Source organism: Entelurus aequoreus, linkage group LG21 (assembly GCF_033978785.1).
Source record: "Entelurus aequoreus isolate RoL-2023_Sb linkage group LG21, RoL_Eaeq_v1.1, whole genome shotgun sequence".
Taxonomy (NCBI): Eukaryota; Metazoa; Chordata; class Actinopteri; order Syngnathiformes; family Syngnathidae; genus Entelurus; species Entelurus aequoreus.
This window is the reverse complement of record NC_084751.1, coordinates 31,822,672-31,830,120: the sequence shown is the minus strand read 5'-3', so window position 1 is coordinate 31,830,120 and position 7,449 is coordinate 31,822,672. Positions and strand designations below refer to the sequence as shown.

The 7,449-nt window shown below is 40.8% G+C and overlaps 1 long non-coding RNA gene across 1 annotated transcript; it reads right to left on the bottom strand.

Annotated features, from left to right (window-relative positions):
- Positions 1-272: 272 nt before the first annotated feature.
- Positions 273-7,269, bottom strand: LOC133638980 (uncharacterized). Its single transcript, XR_009823716.1, has 3 exons — positions 5,768-7,269; positions 407-459; positions 273-300 (listed from the first exon to the last, which is right to left on the bottom strand). It is a non-coding gene; the product is annotated as an uncharacterized LOC133638980 (long non-coding RNA).
- Positions 7,270-7,449: the final 180 nt, after the last annotated feature.

The following is a 7,449-nucleotide window of genomic DNA, read 5'->3' as shown; positions in this document are numbered from 1 at the left end:
TGGCTTTAAAAGCCGACATAAAATCCAGGATGGGTGGAGTTCGGTGGTCTATAAGGTAGTAAGGGCTCGCATTCAGGGACCGGTTTATACGGACAACACAAAAGTAGGGGGTAAATGTGGTACGGCGCCCTTTAAGACACTCCTTGCCTTTGGTTGTTGGTGCATAAATATGAAATGTTGATTGGGGCACGTCTTTAAAAGGGTGGCACCACCAAGGCTGCGCTTTCTCTCTCTCTCTCTGACGGCAGGTGAGTTGTTAAGGAGGACAGCCACTGTGTGTTGTGCAGTCCTATGGTGGTTCTGTGAGGAGGTAAAGTACGCTTTCTTAATCAGAATCAGAAATACTTTAATAATCCCAGAGGGGAATTAAGATTTTCAGCACAATCCCATTCAAGAGCAGACATACTTTACAGGGAGACGGAACAGGATCGCTGACGGGTCTGCCAACTTCCGGCGCTCCTTACAAAAAAGGTGAGAAACAGGTAAACGCTGGGGAGCGAGGGGGTGAGAAAAAAAATGTTCAATCTAAGCCTGAGCCACTGGAGAGGGTGTCCAGACTGAGGCCAAGGGGGAAAAAAACTCATAGCAAGCACACATAAACATGTGTGTAAAAGGTAAACATCAAAGAACACAAAGGACATTAAAGACAAAAAAAAACATTTGCACTGTGGTGGCCTCTGCGGTGTTCCACGCCATCGTCTGCTGGGGTGGGGGGAGCATGGCCCGAGACAGGACTAGACCCAACAAAGCAACCAAGAGAGCCGACTCTACCCTCGGCCGCCCACCAACTCTCGGCCAGTGTCCAGTCCGCATGGATGAGCGAGGATGCGTCTAAGACTGAGGTGTTCGATACCTGCTCATTCAGCCAAGACACTGTGAAGCATGTCCGTCCAGACGCTCAGCGCCAGCTCTGCAGTCCTGTCTCTTCATCCGCATCTCCTCCAGTCTCTCCAAATGGACTCTGGTGTGGCAGAGATCCAGCAGCTGGTCTTCATGGCCAAAAGTCTCCCGGGAGGCAGATCCAGAAGTTCACAAAAAAGCACCGCAGAAGTCACAAAAGTGCCACCCCTTGTCGCACAGTCCCAAAGGGTCCCAAACTTAAAGGCATAAAAACCCCACATGAAAACAAGAGAGAAACATCAGGAACACAAAAGGATGACACAAGAGCACAAAGCTCCTGCCAACAGCGGCGCCATTTTGGGGAAAAAAATACAAAAAAACAACCTGCCTGATTGATATTTAAGTGTGAATTGTTTTGAAAGTTCACTTTCTTGTTCCCCGTGTAACTTTGGGCTCCGCGTTGGGTGCGTGCTCGGTGCAGCGCGACTTGTGGGTAAGCTGACTCGCTTGTCTGGCTGGTTAGTAATTAAACTATGGGTGGTGGCACATCCTTTCTCTGGTGTACAGATACGCGTTTCCTTTTGTGCATGAATCATCGAAATTCTGCACCCTTCAATTCTTCACCGTGGCAGGCCGCTGTGATTACCGGCTGTGATTAGCCAATTGTTGGCAAACACTGTTGTTTTGGTCATATTCTAATTTATTTACTGTAGAGCATTGTTTTGTAAAATGTTTCATTATTTTCTTTTCTTTTCTTTGATATTGATTTGTTTTAATGTTTTGTTCATTTAATCTGTTTATTATAGATTAAAAAAAGTTAAAGTACCAATGATTGTCACACACGCACTAGGTGTGGCGAAATTATTCTCTGCATTTGACCAATCACCTTTGATCACCCCCTGGGAGGTGAGGGGAGCAGTGAGCAGCAGTGAGCAGCAGCGGTGACTGCGCCCGGGAATCATTTTTGGTGATTTAACCCCCAATTCCAACCCTTGATGCTGAGTGCCAAGCAGGGAGGTAATGGCTCCCATTTTTATAGTCTTTGGTATGACTCGGCCGGGGTTTGAACTTACAACCTACCGATCTCAGGGCGGACACTCTAACCACTAGGCCACTGATCATAGTTATTGTAGTTTATATTATTTGTTAAAATATATTTATTTTCGTTTCGGTTTCTATGTGCTTTAGTTGTTCTTTATTTTGGCTTTAGTTATATTTAATCTTGCTTTTCTTGTTATTTTTATTTGTTTTCCTTATTTTTGGTTCTTTATTTACACGTTTTGTATTTCCAAAGTCATTTGTTTCTTTCTTTATTTTTTGTTAAATTTAGTTTAGAATGTGTCCACTGGTCCATTTTTAAAATGCTGGAAAGACACTGTGTTGATGTTTTATTGAGTGTCTATTCCAACTAATTTTAGAGTACTAGTTTATTTTAAAATAATTACATTTATTGTGTGGAAAGGGATTGTGATCAGCGTGCTGCAGGAGTAAAGGTCAACGCCTCTGTCCATGGTACTGAAAACAGAGCGCCATCAGACGGGGCGTGGCATGTGCTGACGGCGAGACACAGCTGGCAGATGATTAGATTGCACAGGTGGTACATGTTAAACTAATCATCTGTTGTCTTTAGCAGTGAGCGGTTGGGTGCAGGAGGAGGAGGAAGTTGGAGAGAGACTGGAAAGTCCAAAAAGAAAGCATATTAATTGATGGTGGTGTTGAAAAACATTAAACCTGTTGTAAACTCTGTACGCTTGGCTACTTTGACGTGCATCTGTGGAACCGCAAGACAGCGACTTCTACATATTGTAATCATGTCTCTGCCCTGTGTGAATGAACATGTGTGCCTTTAAGTTAATGACCCTGGTTTAGGAGGACCAAGTTATACCTGGGAGGTTGAAATCCCCCCAAGGTGGCGTTACTCAGTGGCCTAGTGGTTAGAGTGTCCGCCCTGAGATCGGTAGGTTGTGAATTCAAACCCCGGCCGAGTCACACCAAAGACTATAAAAATGGGACCCATTACCTCCCTGCTTGGCACTCAGCATCAAGGGTTGGAATCGGGGGTTAAATCACCAAAAATGATTCCCGGGCGCGGCCACCGCTGCTGCTCACTGCTCCCCTCACCTGATCAAGGGTGATGGGTCAAATGCAGATAATAATTTTGCCACACCTAGTGTGTGTGACAATCATTGGTACTTTAACTTTTAACTTTATCGAGCTTGCTTTCCCCTAATTGCTACCTCGCCATATTTAGATATTTTTTTAAATCTAACATTTAACACTGAACTATCCCGTTATCTTTGTTTTCCTACAATTCTCTGTATAATTTACAAGTACTGTACTGTATTGTATTATATAGTAGACTTTGCATGCAGTTGCAATTCCAAGACGTTAGATGGCAGTAGTGTATAGTGTATAAATTTGGGTATCAATCCGATACCAAGTAGTTACAGGATCATACGTTGGTCATATTCAAAGTCCTCATGTGTCCAGGGACATATTTTCTGAGTTTATAAACATAATATAAAAAAATTTTAAACGAAAGAAGATTTTGTGATGCTAAAAAGAATCGATGTAATCATAGTAGTATCGACTAGATACACTCTTGTACTTGGTATCATTACAGTGGATGTTAGGTGTAGATACATCCATGGCGTTTGTTGACATTGTGACGCCGGTGATCTATGGTGTGTAGTGAAGCATGTTTAGCTATTCCTCGTCCTGCAGGGATGATCCTTGTAAGAAACGTACTTTATTTGTCGCCATGGAGGCGAGGATTAGTGATTTAGAAGTAGCTACAACACTGCCGACTGCGGCTAATGTTAGTCACTAGCTAACTAGCCATAGCTTAAAGCACCTCTTCCTGAGGGTGTTTCAGTGTTATAGCTTCACCTTTATCGTTAGTTTTTAAGCCAAAATGCGTCCGTTCTCCCTTTTCTGTCTACACACCGTGTCTGCTTGTAAGTACTCTGTGATTGTGTGCTGCCGAACATGGTCCTCTGCTCGTAAACCAGCAATGACACGACGTGACGATGACGGTGCAGGGGACCGGTACTTTTTAGAGGCGGTATAGTACCGAATATGATTAATTAGTATCGCGGTACTACACCAATATTGGTATACCGTACAACCCTAGTCTGTATGAATAGACAAACTACAGAAAAAATAAGTGCTGTAAAACAGTACCTCAATTTATTGGTTCTGTGACAGAGCCCATTGAAATGAACTGAAATCAATTTACATTTTAACATGTAAAAACTAAAACTTTTAGATAAGAAATACAATACAATACAATAGAAAGTACTACTATTGTTCTGCCCTCACTATATGTGTTGAGGTTATACAACTTGGCAGAAAGCTAACAAACAATCCAAGACGTCTAATAAAGTTCCAAAGCAGATGAATCCATTTAGGCTCTTTATTGTTGTTGATCTTGCTTTGTCTTTTCCTATCTTTACTTTTGTCTTGCACTGGACTTTTATTTTGTAAAACTGAAATACACACAATGACAAATGTATAAGCTATGTGATTCACATAACATACTGAAATGTAATACACAATATGTAAATATTAGCTTTACACAAATATACAGTATTATCATCAAATACTTCTGAGTGTTGAAACTATTTCGATGGTGGAAATATTATGGCAGCCATTTTAAGTCCTCAAAACATCCATTAAAACAGTGCATAAAAATTGTTTTTCAATAAACATCTTAGTATCAAATTGAACCACTTTCCACCTTAATATTGATTTATATAAACAAGTTAAACGGTTTACTTACAGACTTAATCTTTTCCAAGGCTTGTAAGAGCTAACACAACTTGTCTACTTCTCATTGTCTCATGAACTGAACTGACATAGTCAACCCAGAAGTGCCCAAACAAATGAAGCGTAGTATTTTCCTATCGCCACAAGGTGTCAGTAAGAGTCTACAATCACATGGGCATAAAAACTATGACTTAGACTTCCTTTTTATTGTCATTCAAATTTGAACTTTACAGTACAGATAAGAACAAAATTTTGTTGCATTAGCTCATGGTAGTGCAGGATAATAAAAGCAATAAGGTGCAGGTATAAATAAATAAATAGATTACTGTACAGATAAATATATTGCAATTTTTCATATGCATCCACGTTTATGGATGTATGTTATATTGTCTTTTTTTTATTCCAGCGAGTTAATCCATTTTGTGGGGAGTTGAGGGGATAATTATGATGCGTTCAAGAGTCTTACGGCCTGAGGGAAGAAGCTGTTACAGAACCTGGAGGTTCTGCTACGGAGGCTGCGGAACCTCTTTGTAGAGTCCAGCAGTGACTATAATGTACAGCATTTACCTTGGAGAGTGAACTTACCTTGGTATCTTCTTCCACCTGCTTCACAGTCAAACACACCACAAGCAGCTTCTTCATATTTTCATGGATACATGTCTATCGTTTAGATATTACTTGGCTGGTGTTAAGAGTACATTCTGTTTCAGTGTGACGCAGACGAGCAGTGATGCATTCAAATTACTTTGTCAGATCGTGTTTTTGATTATTTTATTCAATGATTATTATCCACTTTTTCTTGGCACTGTCCTTCAATCTTCCTTTCTATGCTTAGAAAAACAAAGTTTTGTCGAGCTCAAGTAAGACCATATTTTTTGGGGTGGATCATACGTTCACTGTAACATGTGCTACACCAACTAATGGCAGGGATGCTTTAACTCAAATTAGCTGAGAGACAGCTCCTATCTCAAACCACTGTTAAGTTGAGGTACCACTGTATTAGTGAATTCATGTAATATAGAAAGACTGATACATTATATTAAAACTTCATTTAACTAATTTTCTTGTTACTTAGTTCTTGTAATATTCTGTTTTTATACATGGTAGAGATGCTAACAGCATAAACTATACAATAAAAATATTTCATGAAATCACCTACCTCTGCCAATTGTTCTGTTGCCTGAATTGTGTCTTCTGGGCAGTCAGGTTTACCTGCTCAAGTTCACCTGATGGTGGCGCTGTTCCAGCTACCATGCCTCTGTTTCATAAAAAAAACGTTTTAAACCACGGTTAGCTAACCCATCCTGTCCTGTACTGTACTTTCCACCGGGATGCACTTTGCAGTTATTCCAGGGACTGAAGCAGTGGTAACTTGTATTTATAAACCTATCCTTGGACCACTCCTTCCATACCATTATCATCTCACTGTTGATAGTAGTTAGTCTGCACTCTCTGAAGACCTGCTTCTACTCTCTGTGCCCACAGATCACATTGTCCGTCCATCCATCCATTTTCTACCGCTTGTCCCTCTCGGAGTCGCGGGGGTGCTGGAGCCTATTCCAGCTGCACTCGGGCGAAAGGCGGGGTACACCCTGGACAAGTCGCCACCTCATGGCAGGACCAACACAGATAGACAACATTCACACACTAGGGCCAATTTAGAGTTGCCAGTCAACCTATTCCCAGGTACACTGTTGTCTCCCGTGTATGTACCTCTCATTCAGTTTCGGAAACATCTTCTCTGATTTTGGATCAATTTTATTAACTCATTAATTAGTTCCCACTCCATCTCTCTTTAACCCTTGTGTAATGTTCATATTGTTGTTACTCAGCCAGTGTTTGTGGGTCTGATGGACCCATTGTGTTTTGTGGCTTTTAATGCCTCACAATCAAACACTTTTATGTTAAAATACTTAACAGATCCCAATAAACATCTGTTCAGTATTATATTATATATTATATGTAATAGAAATGTGTAGGGGGGTGTATGGTGTGTGTTCATTAAATATGTATTCTGATATATGTTCTTCACAGAAAATGAGCCAAAGCCAGTGAGTCTCAGTTTGAAAAAATAATTAATTATATCATTTTTCTTTTAATAAAAAATGAAAACCGATCCCACAGACCTGAACACCACACAAGGGTTAAATTAGCATTGTTCACTAGCAACAAAAGATGCTAACAAGCTAAATAGTCAAACAATGTATGCGTCATGGTTGCTCATGGAGGTCACTTACCAGTAAACATTGCCCTTGGCGGAGAATTGCACATCACTGCGCAGAAGCATACATCGACCTGTTGGTAGTGGGCTTGTAATACATAATAATTGGGCTATATTATATCATACAGCAATAATTTTAAAAAGTACATAATTTCCTGGGTGTATATTTAACAGATGCCAGCCTGTGGCTGTGCGATAGAACCTTGTGTAAACCTAATTTCTCAATGGTCTAAGAGTTGTGCTGGACAGTGAGTTGACAGCCTGTGGCTTTCAGCTCATTGACTTGCACTGCATAACATACTGTATCTTAACCAGTGGGGCTCATAATGGAAGCCCTGGGCGGATGCAGGGCTCGATGCGTAAACGAGTATGTAAACCTTTGCTATTTTCCCATTCTTCGATTAACAATAAAACTATCAATTAGTTAATCAATCAGCTCAAACACTAATAAGTCAACAATTGGTGCTCACAGAGTTGAGTCACTAGAAAACAATGCCCCCAGCGTTTCGTCAGAGAATCGGACGTCCTCTAACCCGATGAAGGAGTCACCAAGTGACTCTGCAGAACTACAAAGTGAGTCTTTAACCATTAGATACGTGACTAAATAAATAAAGTTAAAC